Genomic DNA, 19832 nt, shown 5'->3' on the forward strand with positions numbered 1-19832 from the left:
AGTCCCCCGTGTGGTTATAGGTTTATGCAGGAAAAGCTGTTAGTGAGCGAGTGTTTTACAGTTCCCATACAGTCTAAAGGTTTCTGTGCATGTGTAGTGTGATTATAGATCAGCTCTAGCTTCTATATTAATACTGTGAAAGTATCAAAGCCTCAGTCCACAGAGAAATGCACACAGCCTGTATTCAGAAACTGAGCCTTAAAACCAGCCGTCAGGACTTCTGGAACTTTGTGATGTCACAACAAAGCAGTCACCAAGCCCCGCCCACCTGGACCCACCATCCAAACCTTGCAGGATTTGGTTTCTCTGAGTGTTTATTTTAAATTGATCACCACCCTGTTGTTGCCAGAGCTCCAGAGAGAGGAGATGTAGCAAATATATCTTCTTATGGATCAACACTTGAGATAAAACATCAGAATAGTGCAAAATATGGGACCTTTAACCAATCAGAAGTCATTCAGCTTAAAGCAATTAAACTAAACAGCTGCGTATATTTAGCAAGCAATAAATTACACTTATTACTCTATGGTATGAATGAAGTTAGAGAGAGATTGTGGTTTTAGTTTCATCTTTAAAAACTAAACTCATCATGTCTTATTGTTTAAGACTTTTTAGTTTTTTAGTAGTAACTTTAACCATAACCATAAAAAGGTTTAATCATGCCTAGATATTGTAGCCTATTAAATAAGCAGACATAGCAGGGAAAACACCTGATATAAGTTATCAGTGAACATTATACCGATATGTTCACTATCAACGTTTTGGCAGATGTTAATTACCATAATTTCCCTTTAATCCTGATAAAGTTTTGCGGAGAGAGATTCACCAGCAGCTGAACCAAAAGTGACCCGAACAAAACTCCTAACTAGATCACAGTGGCAGTGCCATGTGTCGTTTCCTGCCAACTGCCTTTAAACTGAAAGAAGAAGACGACGAATAGGAGTTTTCTTTCTGTCCCTCTGTAGAAATCTGTTGCTGTAATCTAATTGCAAAGTGTGGAAGGAAAACTTTCAGTACATAAACAGCGAGTTAATCTGTATCTCTGATCTTACCGCCTGCCTGTCAATCAAAGGGAGGGCCCGCAAAACAACGTAGGTATAATTAAGCATGACAGCCTTCTGGTGGCAGCTGGGGTGAAGAGTTCACCGAGACGAACAGACGCTCTGTGTGTAAAAGAGACAAAGAGTAGAAACATACAGAAGTAGTTAGATTTACTGTATATGCGGTACATTTATGTATAGTGGTACAACTCTTTAATTCTAGAGAAGCAAGCATCTGAGAGTTTGACAATTTAAAAGACACAGGAACGATTGTTCAGAGACTTGGGCAAAGAGAGGTCAAGTAACTGTAGCACAAGCACATCTATTCAAAGCCTTGAAAAATCAAGTGTGGCTATCCAACAAAACTTCTTTTATTGAGATCCCAGCCCATTACATTGAACCTACTGTCTCTTATTCTGCACCCCGACACTAAGAGAATGTCTTTTGACAAGGGTGAACAGGACTAAAACAGAGGATGACCCAGGGCTGGGGCAGCACAGACTACACGGGGGAGCGAGGGGGCCCCGGAGGCTGTGGATCCATGACAGTCGATGAGGCCGGAAAAAGAACAGAGCGAAGCCACAAACAGTACGAGTGTGATAATGGATTCCCACATTAGGTCCATCAAGGTTCTGATGAGAAATGGGATATGGCAGCAGTTTGGCACAAGAAGTAGAAAATCTGGTTTGAAGCGAAGGCGGTGAGCGGCCCGGTGGCTCTGCGCTTGGTGGCAGGCACTTGGGGCTTGTGCTGGGGATTTTGGAGACTTCCCCAGGTCACAGTGTGGAGTGGAAACACATGGTTTCAATGTGTCTCTCTCTATGCTACACTCAGAGTGAGGTGGTGGCCGCAGTTTTGCATTTGTAACTCTGGAATTACTTATGGTTAGTGAGGAAATAGAGACAAAATAAGTTTGGGTATGAGATGAAAATCCCAAGATTTCACCATTTCTGGTCGCACTGCTCAGCCCCCGTTGCCCTCCTCCTGTGTGTGCGTGTGTGTGTGTGTGTGTGTGTGTGTGTGTGTGTGTGTGTGTGCTAGATTCCTGTAGAGGTCATGGGTTACGCTGGCCGAGAGCCTGAAGGGTTGACAAACCATAAATTACCTGAGAGGGGTATGAAGACACCAGCAACCACAGAAACTTTACTGGGAGTTTCAGAACACCAGGGAGGGGTCACTCTTCAGTCACTCAGACCGGAGGGGGTAACACACAAAAATAAAACCATGCATGTACAAAGAGCAATGGTATTTTTCTTTAAAGAAGCTATTTGTCAGTTTTGCTATTGCTACATAGCTAATGTTAGCATTAACACGGTCATGCCAAGAGCTTCAGGCATTGTTGCATTTACAGAGGTTATAATACGTCTGAGCAGCTGCTTCCTCAGGGCAGACTGGACGCTACAGTGACTCAGTATCGGAAAATGGTGAGACGGTACAGTTGGACGGGGGTTAGCTGGTTAGCATGCTAACTAGTAGAAGAAAAGAAGTGATAGAAATAGAAGAAAACCACTGGATACAGCTCTTAAAGTAAAGTAAAGTAAATAATTTGATGCTGAACTCGCATTGTTTCTTCTAGACTGGTAAGTAAACACCTGTTAATGCTAACATTAGCTATGCAGCAATAGCAAAACTTGCATATAGCTTTGCCTGTTTTCTGGTTGTAAAGTGACCTTGTTATGTGAAAGTAATTTATTATTACTGCTATTATTATTATAGCTTTCCAAAAAGCTATAAAGCTATAAGCTATATAGAACAAATTTAATGTTAGCTTGAATTCATACAAACCCAGACCAACATTATTATTCACAGCCATACATACATACTGTATAGAGTGCTGAAGAGTGCACACGTTCACCCAGACACACTTAAGCACTCAGTAGAAAATGAGATCCAGGTGGATCCAGGACTTTTCATTTTCTTTTGCTCCCAGCAGGGTGTTTGAAAGTTGAAAAGGTGAAAACAAGACTCTACAAACTCACATACATACAAGGCTAAGACATGAGAAAAGAGAGGGCGCCTTTTGTTTGATGGTCTAGACCCAGCCATGAACCTCATGCTCCAGGGCATGCTGGGAGTTTAACCAGGGGGCAAAGGTCACTTTGATGGGCAGCAAAACGACAGCAAAGTGACAGAGGGGTTAAAGAGGGGTAACGGAGAAGCACAGCTCTTTTATTTGGCTCGTGACAAGATTATTTGCCTCCTAAGAACCCATTATGAATCACTGTTGGTCACTTTGTCGGCTCTGTTTTTAGCCATGCTATGTGGTATAGCTCTATAGATGCCAATGTTCATCCACTGCATGGGTTCAGACTCAAACATCTCAATAACTATTGGATGGATTCGCATTAACTTTTGTTCAGACCTTCATTGTCCCACAAGTATGAAGCCCTCTGAAGACAGTGATCTCCTGACACAATAAGGTTGATATTTTTGGTTTTCAGTGACAGTTCTCAACAACTACTGGGTGGACTGCCATGACATTGTGTAGTGGCATATATATGATCCCCAGATGGTTAAGTCTACTGACCTTGTTGATCCCCTAACTTTTCCTGTAGCGCCACCACGAGGTTGACATTTGCAGTTCTGAGTGCTTGAGTACTTTACTTTACTACAACTACCTGCAAAACTAAAGACATTCCCATGAACCCCACCTGTACTTTGTATTTAGAGCTATTTAGCAGGATGGTAACATGGTAAAGTAAAAATGCAACCAGTCCTCCAACCTGAACTACCACACAGGTCGTTATTTTAAACCCTCTAATACGACCCATAGGAATGTCTCCTGAAATAGCGCCCCTATGCTGGCAGGTGTACTGGACGTAGGTTGTCATGGTTACAATAATAAACATGCAGACTGCACCTACCTTCATCGCCACAGTTACTATAACAACATTCATGGCTTGGTTAGGTTTAGGAAAAGATTGCGATTTGGGTTAGAAGAAATTGTTGTCATGGTTACAATAACAACAACGTGGTTGATAGAAAACGGCCGTGGATAATAGAAACAACAGAAATTGCTACTTTCACATGGGTATCAAACATTGTCTGTCTTTATACTACGTCACCGCACTTTTCCCTTTGCTCCCGTCATAATTACAACGACCACTAGATGTCGCCTAGCAACAAAATGCATATTAGCACAACTACAGCCTCACATAGCCGCTAACATGGCCGCAGACTCTTGGGCTTTACTTATATAAAGAGAACAGGGTCACATGGTCAGTTATTCTCTTTCTTTAAATGTAAATACGAAATACGTTTTTTTCTCTGTGCGTGCATTTCTATATTGAATCTGGTGTCCATTGATGTAGACTCTGGCTGTAGCTGCATGCCTCATGGAGCCTGTCTGCATGAGATGAGTCAATACACAGTCTCAACAAGGTCCTCACATCACATACCCATAAATCCCCTTTATGACAGATTAGAGAGAGCAATGGCTTTTCCATTCGTTTACCCATAAATACAGCAACACGCTCAGCTGGTTTATGCTTCTCTCTTCAGATGATGGAATGGGTGAGCTGATGTTTATAGCTGTCATGGACCAGCAGTGAAAATGTCTCTTTGCTCGCTCATAGTCCAGCTGAACTTCAAAGCGGTGAAAAAATAGAGTCGCTTTGTAATGGAAAAGCAAAACAGCTGTGCGCGATATGATTTAGCTTTGTTCCTTTCACAGTGTGTTTTGTTGTGAGAAAGAACAAACAAGAAAATGTAGAGAGTATTTCCTGCTGCACGTCGGAGAGATAATGTTTCCCACGCAAGTTTTTTTAAAAGTTCATATCACACATATTTTGGCTTAGCAACTCCAGAGAGGATATGAGTGAAAAAAGGGAGGGAGGGGAGGGGAGGGGAGGGAGGAAAGGCGAGTGGCTGTGCGAGACAGAGAGCAGGTTAGAGAAGAAGCCAGGCGAGCTGTCAGATCTGATGTAGGCGTTTTTTCCTGACAGCTGTAATTCTCCAGCCTACAGAATTTCATCAGCAACAGCAGTTGCGTTTAAGCTGTGCCGCGGGGCAGCGGCCCTTTCAAGTCTCTGTCTTTGACAGGTAGATTTATTAGTCCTGAAATTTGTACAGATCACACGTCACTCATGGCAAGCTGTCAGCGTGTCAGAGGGGCCTTCTGGCTTTCTTAAGGTGGATCTGCCCGGAAGAGGTTTACCGATCTCCCTCCTCACCTTACTCAGTCGTACCCACCCATTTTAAACAGGGGGTGTGAAAATGATAGGATCGCAGAAAAAGGCAGGAGTGGAGATTGAGAACTGCCATCTGTCTTGTTCAAAGTGGAGGGGAACTTCAGACGTCGGCTACTCTGACAGGAGACTACATAGTTTGACAGAAAAATGGAGGACGTGGAAAAGATTCCACTTTTCTGGTCCAGGCTGAAATATTTCAACAACTGTAGCGTCAGATGGCGGCACGCTAACAACAAGCTACACTAAGACGGTAAACATTATACCTGCTAAACATGAACATGCATTTTTATTGTGAGCATATTAGCATTTAGCAAAGTGCAGTACAGCCTCACAGAACCACTGGCATTCACTTACTGATTCTAATACAGGGGTCATTGTCACACTGGTAGCCATAGTTTTACAATAGACTCCACTAGAAACATAAAGAAGCAACTTTTAAATAAAACAATCAGTGTGACAAGGTCTGGGGTTGTGCTCATCGGCAGCCATGACCGAGACTAATGCTGCATTCACGTCACGTGGGAGGGATGGTAATGGCGGGAAAAGGTCATGACAACTCAAGATGGCAGCTGTCAGTTGTCTTCTGCTTCTCACTCATTAATGGAGATTCCAGCTGTTTTAATCAATAAACACCCACAAAACAAAATTAAAATTAAAACGTTAGCTACATGTCTTAAAATAACGCCACACTACAGACAAAACTCTAGCAAATATAGCATTATATCTATTAAATCTATATCTACTAAATTCCAGTGTTTAATTGCCTTTAAAAATGAAATTTGGCAGCATTTATTTTTTACCTCCAAGTCAGAGATATATCAGAGCTTTAAGAAAACAGTGACTTTACAATATGGATGTAGATGTGAACGTTAAACATCTTAGTTTGGTGTGTTAGCATGCTAACATTCAGTAATTAGCACTAAAGTAAAGCTCATGCTGATTTTGAAGTTTTCCCTGATGTGAAAGAAGAAAAGAAAGAAAAGAAGAAAAGTTAGTGGAAATGTAGTTATTACAAATCATGAATGTCTACGTCCAATTTCACGACGATCCATCCAAAGGTTGGATACGGTTGGAAAAGGCATATTTCTTTGACATTCCTTAAAATGAAGAGAAATGAAAAGGAAGTTCAGTCTGATCATTAGGAAACTAAAATAAGCTGAACCAGGGATGATTCTTTAAGACCAAACGACAATTGTAAAGACAATTTGGGTATAAATTTGCGTTCATTATCATCATTAGCACATTTAACCACCAGAAATGTGGTTACAATTAAGTATTTTAGTACCATGAACTCATTTGTGCAGCTGCCAGGTGCATTTTGTTGTAAACTTGTCATGAACACTTATTTATCTGCTTTCCAAGCCTAAAACTACCAACTGTGTCGATTTGCTATTTCAGTCGGTGCAACATTTACATTTACCTAAAACACCCTGTCATATTATCAGCAGAATTATAGCTGAGCGTTGATAAGGGACGAAGAGGAGAAGAAGAAAAATCACCAGCAACAGTTAGAAAAAGCAAAGAGCAAGATTGAGAGGGAGAGAAAGCACTCTGGGGTCCATCTTTCAGTTCCACATCTGGCCCTGATATTTCAGAGTTAATTAGTCATGCAGGGGTTGTGTGTAGATAAATCTATCATCCTGCGGTGCACAAACCATTTGAGAAATGAAAGGAAGTGAGGAGATATACACAGTCCGAGCTCCTTCATAAATCACTGGCCCAGATTAAAAACAGACACAGCCGTGATGAGAGGGAGGGATCGGGACAAGGCTGGCCCTGGACTTTCTCACACAAAAGCACACACACACACACACACACAGGATATACACATATGTACTGTATATATATATATATATATATATATATATATATATATATATACAGTATATATTAAAAACATAAATTTGGAACGTGCGGATGTTAATCTGACATAAGAAAGATCTGCCTAAAAACATAACTTCTCATTACTGGGTAAATTTCAGAAATATTAAGAAATATAAAACCCTGCCCCCTCACAGCTATTCTTTAGTGGGATTTCTACTCTACTGTTACCTAAATTAGTTAGAGGAGCTGCTGAATGTTTGCACAGTAAAGCAAACGTATGGCGACCACACCATCTGTTCCCAATCCCCACAGTATCTCACTCAGCAAAGGAAGGAGCTGAAAGAATGACAACCAAGACAAAAAGACGGGCAGCATACTGTAATGTTCGTGCCTCAGTACAAGGTGTCTGCGTGTCTGTTCATATAAAGACCAAATATTCTCACAACAGATGAAAAACTCATGCAACATAAAGACATTTTGCACTAAGGCGGTGTCCTCTCTGTGTCTTCTATTTCTGTGGATTTGGTGACATGAAGAAAGTTTATATTCTATGACGACAACCTTTTTAGACGTGAGGTTTCTTGCCTGTAACTAATGTGATATTATGTAATTATTAAATCTTAAAACAGACTTTGAGAAGTGTGTCAGTGTCTTTTTCATACTTGTTTTATTCTAAAAGAAGTCTATGACAACCAGTCCTCCAACCTGAACACCCGTACAGGTCGCTTGTTTCCCACCGCTCTGATACGACCCATAGCGGTGTCCTTGGTTGTCATGGTTACAATAATAAACAGTCACAGTTTAGTTAGGTTTAGCAAAAGATCAGGGGTTAGTGTGAGGGTTTTGTTGAGCCATAAACCTCCTCCTGATGTGGACCCTGTCTCTCTTTATTCTACGTCACTTTTCCCTTCGCTCCTGTCATAATTACTACGACCACTAAATGTCTCCTAGCAACCAAACATCACTGTGTGTCATAATAACCTGCAGCACAAACGGGGCTATGGGCTCGTTTCTTTACAGGACAGTATCTTTTCCACCAAAATGTATTTATCAAAATCATGCAGTAGAATATACGCATCATTTTTTTTTAGGAGAAAGCTTGTCTCATTGTCTCATTGCTTGTGTTTCTTGCTTTGTCACCATTCGTTGATGTGATGTCGCCGTGTTTCTAGATCTACGTATTCATTTTATCACAACCTACAGTAAACAAACAATGGCCACAACTACACAAAAAAATAAGAGGCAGGTTGGAATAAACCGGAATTTCCCTTAAAACAAAAAATCTGAACGATAAATCCCGTTTCTGCACTGAAATAATTGAAGCCATTTAGATACCTGATGCTTCAAACAACAATTTCATCATCTCTGCTTCCCTTCCCTTATAGTACTGTGCTGTAATGTTACTGCGTCTCTCCCTTCAATATAGATGGTAACTAAGATCATTTAGAGTTACCGTAGTGTGACAGCTGTTAATGATTTATATAACACCATAGTTTAGAGACGTTGCCTTAAAAATTTCACTGTCAATTAATTTACGTTCCAATTAAGACTTTACTGCTGTCAAGATCATTTCAAGACATAATAAAGTTTAGATTTTAACAACAAGTATCTATTAAAAAAAAAAAAAACATTAAGGCAGTTTTAAACTGGATTAAAACTGTAGCACAAAATGGAAATTAAATTGTAACTGGCAGTTAATGGACTGAACTTTAAATCACCCCAGCCTTTAATTTAAGGCTGGTTTGGGATTTATAGGTTTAGAGAATTTACGATGAGGTTAGGGTTGGGGTGAGGGTGAGGGCTGGGAAAAGGGCAAAGTCAGAGGTCGAGGCACGGAAAGTGCTGAGTATTAACAGGAACATGTGTGTGTTGTTGGGGGGGGGGGGGGGGGGGGGGACACCAGCACTGCAGAGCTGACATGGCAACAAAATTGATTATTAATGAATTTTTTAAGTCATTTTTTAAGCAAAAATGCCAAAGGTTCACTGATGACAGCTTCTAAAATGTGTTTCATGATGAATATCTGATGATTCAAATATAATAAACCAACTTCACTAACACAATAGAGTGAAGCTTTAATTGTCTGGTTCATCCCTGAGAAAGAGTTGTTTAGAAAACAAAGATGTACCTTTATAAACTATGATTGCAAGTGATGGACTATAGTATTATTATATATTAGTATATAGTACTATTAGCACCAGGACAGGACAGTACAATTTTAAGGAAAAGACACTTGACTCTTTCTATGTTCTGCTACTTTATACTTCAATATCCTTAACTCATTGATAAATATTAAACCAGCATCACGTTTCAGATGTCTATGAGTTGTTTGAAATGCTACTAAAGAGACATTTATCCTCTACATTTCTCATATGACTCCATTTAAATAACTGTGTGAAGCCCAAAGAGGTCCAAAAATTTCCAGTGTAAAGCTAAAAAGCAAAGATTAAAGAAATGTCTAAAAAATATATATAAATATAAATTTGTGTAGCAGAACTTTCATGTTTCTTTTTTCTCTCCAATGAATCATCTCACAACCCCTCAGATTTATCGTCAGACCCAACGCTCAGGTTGGGAACCACGGGACTAAACAGCTGAGCTCCATGTAAATTAGTTAAAACTAGCTCCAACTTAAGCATTTTTATAGACAATCTAATAATCTGATATATAATCAGTCACAGTACTTTTGAAACCTGCTGATAAAACTTCTGTGCTTTCACTTAAATAGGCCTTCGAATGCAGGTCTTTTACTTGTACTTTTCACACTGTTGTATTGGTACTTTCCGTTAAGCATCAGTGTTTGGATACCCATCTATCTATTGGAAACACTGATATGCAAAGTCCTGATCGTGGCCTGAAGCTCTCCCGTGTCACTTTTTTTTCCACATACTGTCCTGCAGGAACAGAGCGGACATGTAAGGCAGCCGATAGCCATCTGACCGGGAAACACTAAATCACAGATGAAACAGCAGGGGGGAAGCTGTAAATCACACATTACAAAGAGCCTGGTGAAAGCTCAGGAACATTGCTCTGCCATGACATCGTCCCTCGTAGCTCGCCTTCAAAGCCGGCCCTGGCAGGAAGCCGTCATTCCCATTTCCTGTCTGCGCCACCCAAGGGACGAAAGCGCAACTGAGGTGTGAAGGAAAGTCCCATTTTTTCATGTTTAGATATACTCTTCCTCCCAAGGACGTGTGAATCTATTGTGATTGTGCTCACAACTATTTCTCCGAGCTGATGAAAAGAGATTACAATGGCACAGGAATCACATTTGTATGAATGTGAACTCTGACCATGATAAAGCTGTTGTCGTGGAAACACTGATGATGGGTTTGTTGGTGTCAGGGTTGGTTTGGTTGAAAGTTAAAACAAAGGAAGACAAAAGGTCTTTTTCCAAACTATAAACACGTGTGTGTACACATGTTTGAATCCTAAACATGTGTGTGTACACTTACACTAAATTGTGCACACTCAGTATTTAAGTATAAATCTGTTTGGTTTTGTTTTAGCAAATAATAATGTGTCAGTTTTATAGAGTGCGTTTAAGTGTACGCGGAGACTTGATGATTAGTACTGACAACAAAGTACAGCTGAGGCTGATGGGAATTCCCTCAGTTTTTCAGGTATATTATCATAAAAGTGTTGGACGAATTAAAATCTTAACGTCACGATGTTGTTAAACAAGAAACATGAATCTCTGAACCAGTTTTAATGGCAATCGAAAAAAATAGCTGTGGAGACAATTCAGTCAAAACTAAAATTTCATCCTCATGGTGGCACTAGAGGAAAAGTCAAGGGATCACCAAAGCCATGACGATGCCTCGTCTTGGCACCATGGATGTCTGTACCAAGTTTCAAGGCACATGCATCATATTGTTGTTGAGTAACTTTATGTCACTAAAAACCCAAAACATCAACCTGCTAATGGCATTGAAAAGTTAACAAATGTTTCTGTGGACGATGTTGTGGAGATGGAAGACAGAGGGAATAGACCTGGGTGGAGGCACTGGGGGAGTTTTTTTTATGCTTACAGTTTTTAACATCTGTTGTTTGTTTGTTTGGATCTTCATTAGCTGCTGTATACGTGGTCAAACCTCCATGGGAGAATACTCCTAAGGATTTAAAGAGCTAAAAAGACGAGCTGGCAACCTAAAAATTCTTTATACTGATGGCTTAAAGCATTAGTAATTGATTCATTAACCTTTCATGAAGCCATGAAACCAAAGCTGGGTGTCATTGGCGTACAGGTGAAAATGGAGGCCATGATGACACAGGATCTCACCAACAGGTATTAAAGGATGAAGAGAAGGGGACCGAGGATGTAACCCTGGGGGACGCCATGGGGGACAGAGGCTGTGGCAGATTTATAGTTGTATAATTGATGTTTGTTTGTTTGTCTGTTTGGATCCCAGTTAGCTGCTGTATAAGTAATAACTAAGCCAAAAAGACAAGTTGGTTCTTATTAATGGCTTAAAGCATTAGTAAATGATTTATTAACCTTTCATGAAGCCCCTTTAATTACAGCCTATGAATGCGTTATAAATGGCGCCGTATCAAGAAGTGGTACCATATTACTATAGCTCCTGTGAGCCAGCATGCTGCCCAGACTAGATGATGCTCATTTGGGTGCGTTTGATGTGTCACATTGCCAGGATGCAGTTAGTGAATGTGAGCCCCATTAGCCCCGGATCACCAGACTTGTTAGCAGCAGCACCTTCTGCAATAATTTACAACCCTTTCATCTCAACAGAATGTGTTTCTTGTAGAGTGTAATGGAAGTAATCCATTCTGCCTGTCAGAGCTGGAAACACTTTGTTTTCTGTACGAATTGTGTTTTGGGTGGAGGATGTTGGTTGGGGTAGAAATGGGGGGTGGAGGTGGGGGTTGGGGTTTGGGGTGGTGGGGGTTTGCCATCGCTGTATCTCTTATATGCAGGACGTGTTTCTATTTTTGTGCACTGAGGATGTAAATGATATACAGTAAATCTGGGCTTATGTAAATATGAATCTTACATAGAAAAGACCTCCTTCAGATCTTATGATGAATGTTGGACTATATCTACTAGTTACTTTACAGATCAAAACTATACATACAAACATACAGTATGATGGGCAACATGATGCAGTGTAGATTACTCAATACTACATGAAACAATCAAAACAAATTTGCAGTAACACTTTAGTTTACAGGTCCTGTGTTTGTTAATTTCATGGATACTTTCCTCGTAATTTAGTAAAAATCAGATGGTGTTTAACTCTAAATTAGAGGGATATTTACATGAAAAGGCCTTCACAATTTAGTTCTAATTATAAGGGAAATGGAGGAAGTGTTGCTGATACAGTTATTAAATACAAAAACAAACAGACGTCAACATCCATTGGAGTTTCCTAGAGAGACAAAAATACTCATTTTTTTGATTAATTAGAAAATGCTCCACACTTTATATTACGGCCGTAGTCTTTGGACATTAAGTAGAAATATGTTTTACAAGTATAACCTCTGAGTCAGTGAAATTTTATAGCATGAAGTCTCTGCTTTATTTGTTGATCATCATCAATTTGAAACACAAAAATAAAGGGATTTCCACTGCGGCTGAAAACCACGGGTCAGCCTGCAATTCAGCCAATACGCAGCATAATTATGCAGCCGGTTCTGTCGTCTGCTTTAACACTGACTCGGCTAAACTGCCAACATTATGGCCGTCTTTATTGGACATATTCATTCAACTTAAGCAGTAACTGTGATGATGTTAATTCCCAAAGCAGCCGGCCTCTTTCTGAAAAGCTCCTTCCCTCCTTTCTGACCATTTTATTGCTGTGCGAGAGAAGACTCGGCTGAGGATGTACAGTAAATTATGCATTATGTCTTGGATATTAGAGTGTTATAAAATATTTTAAATATGATTCATTAAACAATATTTGTGTACAAGAAGAAGAACATTTGATTTATTGCTAATGCTTTTACTTAAAGCATTTTTTTTTTTTTTTTGCTAATTTTATTTTTACCCCAACTTTCAAACCAAAGTGCACCCCAAAAACATCATTCCTCCATCTTTCATCCTGTCCCGTATATCTGCTCCTCCTCCTCCTCCTCCTCTTCCTCACATCTCCCCACTCTCTCCCTCATTCCTCTCCTACTGTATCTCCCCCAGCCCCCACAGTCCCCTCCATAAATCCTGGGACAGCAGCGCTTTAATGGATAATTAATTGATGCCGCTGCAGCACTGTAATAAGACAATAAATTACGACACAGGCCGGTGTGCTGTGTCAGTGTGTGTTGCTAATGGCCCTTCAGGGCTGGGGCAGGAGGCTAATAAATTAGACAGGTATTAACTGTTGTGTGTGCTAAGTATCCCTCCACCACTGACTGCCATAAGAGGAGAAAGAAGAAGGGAGATAAAGGAAGAGACGTGATCACTTTCTTAAGTCAAGTTTAAAGTCAAAGTTAAATTAAGTTTTATTTTTTGCTATTTTTTGGTTTTTCTGCAGCAATAGCAGGGAGTGTGAATTTGGACATGAGATCGCCGTCCCCTTCAATCTAAGACTTTTGTCTACACATTTCTTTTCTTTTAAATAATGGAAAAATATATGCACAATAGCAGCAGTATCTTTGTAGAGCATATTACCTTACACAAAAGGTGATGATAACTCCAACTTCAGTTTGACTTCAAAAAATATTAGATTAATAACTCAATGGTTGTGTGTTGGTTCAGTATTTGATGCTTTAATATATAACAGTATGTTAAATATGTGCTGATCACGTCGAGTGCTGAGGGATTGTGTCGCTTTCCAAAGAGGAAAATCACATCTTCGTAAACAAGGACATCTCCCGCTTGGAAATGTGGAATTTCAGCAGATAGTCTCTAATCCCATTTTAATGGTTGTCTGATTAAGAGGTGAGAAGGATTAAGCGTGTGAGTGTACATGTGTGCATGTGTGGTGTGTTGCATGCATGCATGCACTCCGCATGTATGCGCCTATTAAGAAAAAAAAAAAAAAAACACTAATACAGAGGAAACAAAGAGAAAGTGAAAAATTGCAGAGATTAGAAGTGAGCAGGAGAAGGAGAAAAATGGCCGCTCAGTTCTGTCGTTCCAATTAAAAATGCTGCAAATCTCTCATCTCCTAATGTTAGCACTAACGAGCGGGGCTTAGTGGCAGTTATGTAGATAAAAACTCTTTCTGATTGATTCCAATGGGCCATTGAAATTTGTTTCACTCCACCTTATTGATCACACCCAGCTGGTTGAAAACTGCTAATTAATAATGATAATAAAAGTGCCGCAGCTCATTAAAATCAACCACACCAGGCTGAACTTAGTCCCTTTTATCCTCTTCACTGCTTTCACTTCAGCTCGCCTCTCCTCTCGCGTGCCTCCATGTTTTTCTTCTGTTTTAACATCTCACATGTTTCAAAATCTCCAGTGAAGTTTTCTTGCTGACACCCGAAACGTCAAATGTAATAATATTAATCTTGCACTTGCTATTATACTTGTTATTGTCTTTACTAATTCACTCTGATGCTGGCAGATAAGTGTCCTCCCACACACACTCCTTCATCCATAATAATGTGTTTGCTATTTTTTGCCCACAATCATCCCACTGACTGGCAGATTCATCCTTTTATCTCATTACATGTTTTCTTTTTTCTTAATGATTGGCACTCCCTGCTCTCTGCCTCGGCTTCAGAGGGTCGATTCACCTAAATGACAATTTTCTTACCAGCCTTTTAAAGGTATCTAACCATGCTGATTTTCTTTTTTCTTGTCCCAATTTTGAAATACCTGATTCTTCCACCTGAATACAGTGGAGGTGAATGGGCTTGGAACTACTTTCTACACTAAGAAATAGTCTGTGGAAATGGTTTACTGTGTGTTTTTCTTGGTATTCTTGTTCATCCCCGGCGTGTTGGCGAGTATTTCCTCGCCTCAACATTCCCTCAGTTACGCTGTTGACTTGCTGCTTCCCCCGCGGCGCTTGTTCGTCCCGGACATTAGGAGTAAGTTAGTAATCGGAAGATTATGTTGTAAAGTTCAGTGGAAAAGCTCCGGAGCACATCCTCACTCGGTCATGTCCGAACTGGAACTTTTAAATGTCAGTTTTAATGCTGCGAACATCATAAACAAAACATTTACCTCTGTTGTATTGACCTAGTGGCAGAAATCGATACAACAAGATGTAAGTGAGATTTATTTTGTTTTTGGACAGAGGCATTATGTTTTCAGGTGGTCGGTACATACATCCCAATATCTCAATAACGCCTTAAAGAAATTTCTTAAAATGTCAGCTCCGACTCAGTGATGAACTGATTACGATTTGGTGGTCAAAGGTCAAAGGTCACTGTGACCTCACAAATAAACACTTTCTTGGCTGTAACTCACCAATTCATACGCCAATTATGACACAATTTAACTCAAATGTCTACAAGGATAACATGAAGCGATGACATTTTATATCCAAAGGTCAAAGGTCAACTTCACTGTGACATCTTAATGTTCTGCAAAAATACCTCTGGCTATTATTCAACACTGTATCTTTATCATTGGGCGTAAACCATGAGGTGCACAATGTATGGATGTAAATCTTCAGGACAATGCTGTTTTACCTGCTAACTCTTTGTACTCCGACGTATCTGCCCTGAGGTGAAGGAGCGTGAAGGTGTCTGGGCGACGGCGACGGCGGCGGCGGCGGCAGCAGTGACTGTGGATGATGATAAAGCTGTTTGACTGTGTCATAGGCAGCGCTGCTCCAACCTCGCTCTGCAGAGAAGTGAAGCGCTTAATATATTATCAGTGGACACGACTGACACCGCCAAAAGACAGAGTGCCCAGTGCAGCGCTCTCGCAGCCCGAGACCTGAAACATTCCCCCATATTTTTCACTGGCTGTCAGGTCGTCTAATAAAGCGGGGCAAAATGGAGGGACGGTGCAGGAGCTGAGGGTGGATGAAGTATCTAGCACTGATGTAATATGGCTTATAAATCTAATTTAATTACCCAGTGTGGGGACAGGCTGTAGAAGCCATGAGTGGATTTATTGTGTCTTAACTTGGCATCTTAACGACTTTGTGCTTTTAATATCATTACCCTGTAATTTATTCTTTTCCGTGCACTCACTCACTCACACACACACACACACACAACACACACACACACACACACACAACACACACACACACTCTCACACTGTACAGCCACGGTAGCCCAACACCCACAGTGCAGTCATAATCTTTTTAAGCAGAGAGCTTTACAGATCATCGGACTCCTGAGCGGTGACAGCTATTGATCCATAAACTCTCACTTTGACTCATCCCGTGACTCCACTGTGTGTCATGAAGGTGAGATCGCTTATGCAGGCTTCATTTAGGACTTACACTTACATTTCATCACTGAGAAGTTCACCGAGCGCTGCGTGCATTAGCCTGACATCCCTGTTACTAATCCAAGAGCTAACAAAGCTTTCAAATATGCTGCCCCCTCCACGTGGGACAGCACACAGCTGAATCTGATATTGTTACACCTCTTGGTTATAAGGATTTGGACAAAAGCGCTTTCTGGGAACTCATTTGTTTCTCATTTACCTTTTTTTGAAAACTCAAAACCTTAAAACTCAACTGCCACCAATTTCACACATTAAAGTCTGCACTGTAAATATGAAGTTACTGCCAGCAGCTGGTTAGCTTAGCTTAGCATAAAGACCGAAAACATGGGGAAACGGCTAACATGGCGTAACCAAATCCTCCCTCCAGCACCTCTACAGCTAAACATTTGTCTCGTGTGTTTAATCCGTTCAAAAACCAGCGTGTGAAAACAACAAGCTGCGTTTCTACAGGAGGTAATGTGTCAGGATATTTCTGGAGCTGTGATGTTGAAGTGGCCTCTGTGCGCTGAAAACAAAGTGCTTGTCGGCTCCTCCAACAGCATCTGAAAGCCACTTTCTGACATCAAAATTGAAGGGGACATACATACAATGTGTTTTGGTTTTTTTTTATAACTCGTCATACAATTATTCCCTCTTTGAGCAGCTGTTGACCAGGTGTGCCAACCTCTCTCCTCTCTCTTCTCAAGCACTCACACACACGACTACATGACCATTTGTTTGTAGAAACCTGTGGGAATGTGTGCGCTGTTATTCTCCCTTGTATGCTTCATTACGTTGTGACAACAAAGACATGCAAAAGTCTTGATGGAGAGGGATAACGGAGGCGGTGTGATGCAGCCAGGAGGAGGATATGACGGCTTGACAATGACTCAGTGACACTTTACCCACCAGCAACTGGTTGTTTTGACCCATGTTTTTATATTCCTGTTGTGTTATTTACCAAAACTAAAATATGGTTATTTTGTCCCAGTGTTTGTCCTTAACACGGTGCATGTTTCTCCCTTTAAGACCGGCTGACACGTACACGCGTTTTATACGATTTCATAACGTTTTAAGACTGATGTGACTGATGAAATGAATTGTGATTCACTGAAATTCAGGATAGGATGGTGAAATCCATTATGGAAAATCTATTTAGTTTCTTATTTTGGTGGTTTTAGCTGCAAAAAAGTTTTTAAAGTCGTGATTCGGGCAGTGGCTGACGACCTGAGCGAGAGCAGCGATACTGAAACAGGTTACAGCAGTTACCTGGATAAAAACAAAGATTCAGACAAACTTAATGAAATAAACCATTAGAGACCATAAACCTGTTTTTTATTGTAAATCATTGTGTTTACTCTAATTTTCATTTAAAAAAAGAAAAATCAATAACTCTAAAGAGTTGAACTGAGAATGTTGACAAATGTGTTGTTGTTTTTCCAGCCTCATCCAGTTTAAATTCATAATAAAAGTCAAAGGTTTAAGTTTTTATTTCATGTTTCTATCTGCATCAGAGGCTGAGAAATAAAGGTTTTAGAGAACGTCAAGATTTTCAGAAAACACTCAGGTTTACAACGTTTTTTTGTGCCTCAGGTCTAAAACTGTCACAAAAATACTGTTAGTTGTACAAAATGATAGAGAGAGAGAGAGTGATTCACATTTTACTAATAATCAGTGAGAAATAGTGACACGCAAGTTCACAAAAAGCTAAATAACCACCTTGTCTTAGGTGGTTTTCTACCCGGCAGTAATCTTCACCCTCACTCATCCAGTGTTGTGCTATAATGGCCGCAAATTGGATCCATGTGATTTTCCTGTGTAGTCATATTCACACGTTTCTCGTCACATAACACTATTTTCATACACTCTAATCATAAAGTAACTCCTCTGGATGAGAAAACAAGCCAAGATACCAAAGGCCACCTCTTCCATCTCTCCTGCAACACAAATACACACCAACTCACTGAAGCCAACTCCGTACCATTGTTTTTTTACTCAACCCTGCACCGCTCATTGTTTTGTCTCCTCCACCAACCGTTCTCCATTATTGTTTCTTTCATCGCAGCTCATCCAGCTGCTCGTATTTATCTCATTTCATCTGTCCCCTCCCTGTTCTCTCATCCTCATTCCCCCACTGGCCATCCCACGCCCTCCAGTTCAGCCTGTCGGCTTAAATAAAAAAGACAAAAGGTGGAAAAATAGACAGAAAGAATTAAGGAGAGATAGGAAATGAAGGATGGGAGAATGAAGGCAGCTTCACTCCTCCGCTCGCTTCCCCTCTGCCTCCCACTATGTCAGGCGAATAGTTTCCAGAGGCCCCTGTCCCACATTAGCTTAGCTTGCTGTTCAGCTGAGCCATCGACTTAATGCAATCCCCTAAATGCCTGCTGTATGGCCTCACTGACAGTGACATATTTGTTTTGCAGCCTTCTGCAATCTGATGTCTGCCACCGTACTCTAGGTTTGATTAATGCCTCTCCTTTTGAGTCCTGTAATTGGCAGCGACTGCGCTTCTTTGCTGCCTGCCACTCGCTGGCAAAGTGTTAGGAAACTAATGAACCAAAAGCTTAATTCAACTGTACTCACCGAAGGCGACATTTGACGACAAACAACCAATTACTCAAAGACCATTTGTTGCACAGTTAATTGACTGGTTTGACTTGTCCAGATGAAGTGTGGCGTACGCCGCTGTGGTGAGAGCTGGAGCATGGGATTGGAGTTTTTCCTGTGTCTTTGTTTCAGTATCCCATACGTGGCATGATATGTTAGCTTAGCCTCAGTCTGTTAGCATTATATCGTGTATGTAGCCACCAAGAGAAGGCAGCTAACGTTAGCTTACTTAGCTAGCCACAGCTGAAGAAACAAGAGGCTGCATTAGTCTGAAATGAAGGACGCACTAGCCCAAAGTGTTTTTAGTGGTAACTCCATTATCACTGCAAACTGCATATGTGCCATGTGAGGACAAAAAGCTTCAAGTGACATACTTTGGTAAATTGGATAAAAATGCAAAAGGGAGGGTGGAGAAAAAGAGGGAGAATAACAACATCTGCAACAGACAAACAAGAGAAAAGGTGCAGTGGCATGTAAACTGTGATTTATCTAAGTTTTCTGGGTGTGTTAACAAGTGAGCTGCGAGTTTCAAGACCCTAATAACTCTTCAGCAACTCTTGCAGTGTCACAAACTTTTCTGGGATGTTATTGGTTGAGTTTTGCCGCCAGGAGCTTTACAGCAGTCATCTCCATGTGTGGGGTGTAAACTGATGACAGACTATACAGTGTAAAAACAACACACCTAACCCTGGAGGTCGACGCTTTGGATGAAGGCTCATTATCAATTAATCTGCAGATTATTTTTTAAATTATTCAAAGATATTCGGTTATTATTATCGTGCATGACAGAGAAAAGCATCAAATTCTCAT

General features: G+C 40.6%; 1 long non-coding RNA gene across 2 annotated transcripts in view; it reads right to left on the bottom strand.

Moving 5' to 3' along the window:
• Nucleotides 1-1049: 1049 nt before the first annotated feature.
• The window catches only part of LOC130186733 (uncharacterized), a 45726-nt gene continuing 26943 nt past the window's right edge, over nucleotides 1050-19832 (bottom strand). The window contains exons 6-7 of one of the 2 annotated variants that reach the window (XR_008830340.1): nucleotides 15659-15812; nucleotides 5766-5843 (exon numbers count right to left, since the gene is read on the bottom strand). This is a non-coding gene — a long non-coding RNA (uncharacterized LOC130186733). Of the gene's footprint in view, nucleotides 1164-5765; nucleotides 5844-15658; nucleotides 15813-19832 lie in introns of those variants that run through there. The other variant, XR_008830341.1, reaches the window with a different exon arrangement.

The sequence above is a fragment of the Seriola aureovittata genome, chromosome 18 (genome assembly GCF_021018895.1).
Source record: "Seriola aureovittata isolate HTS-2021-v1 ecotype China chromosome 18, ASM2101889v1, whole genome shotgun sequence".
Lineage (NCBI taxonomy): Eukaryota > Metazoa > Chordata > Actinopteri > Carangiformes > Carangidae > Seriola > Seriola aureovittata.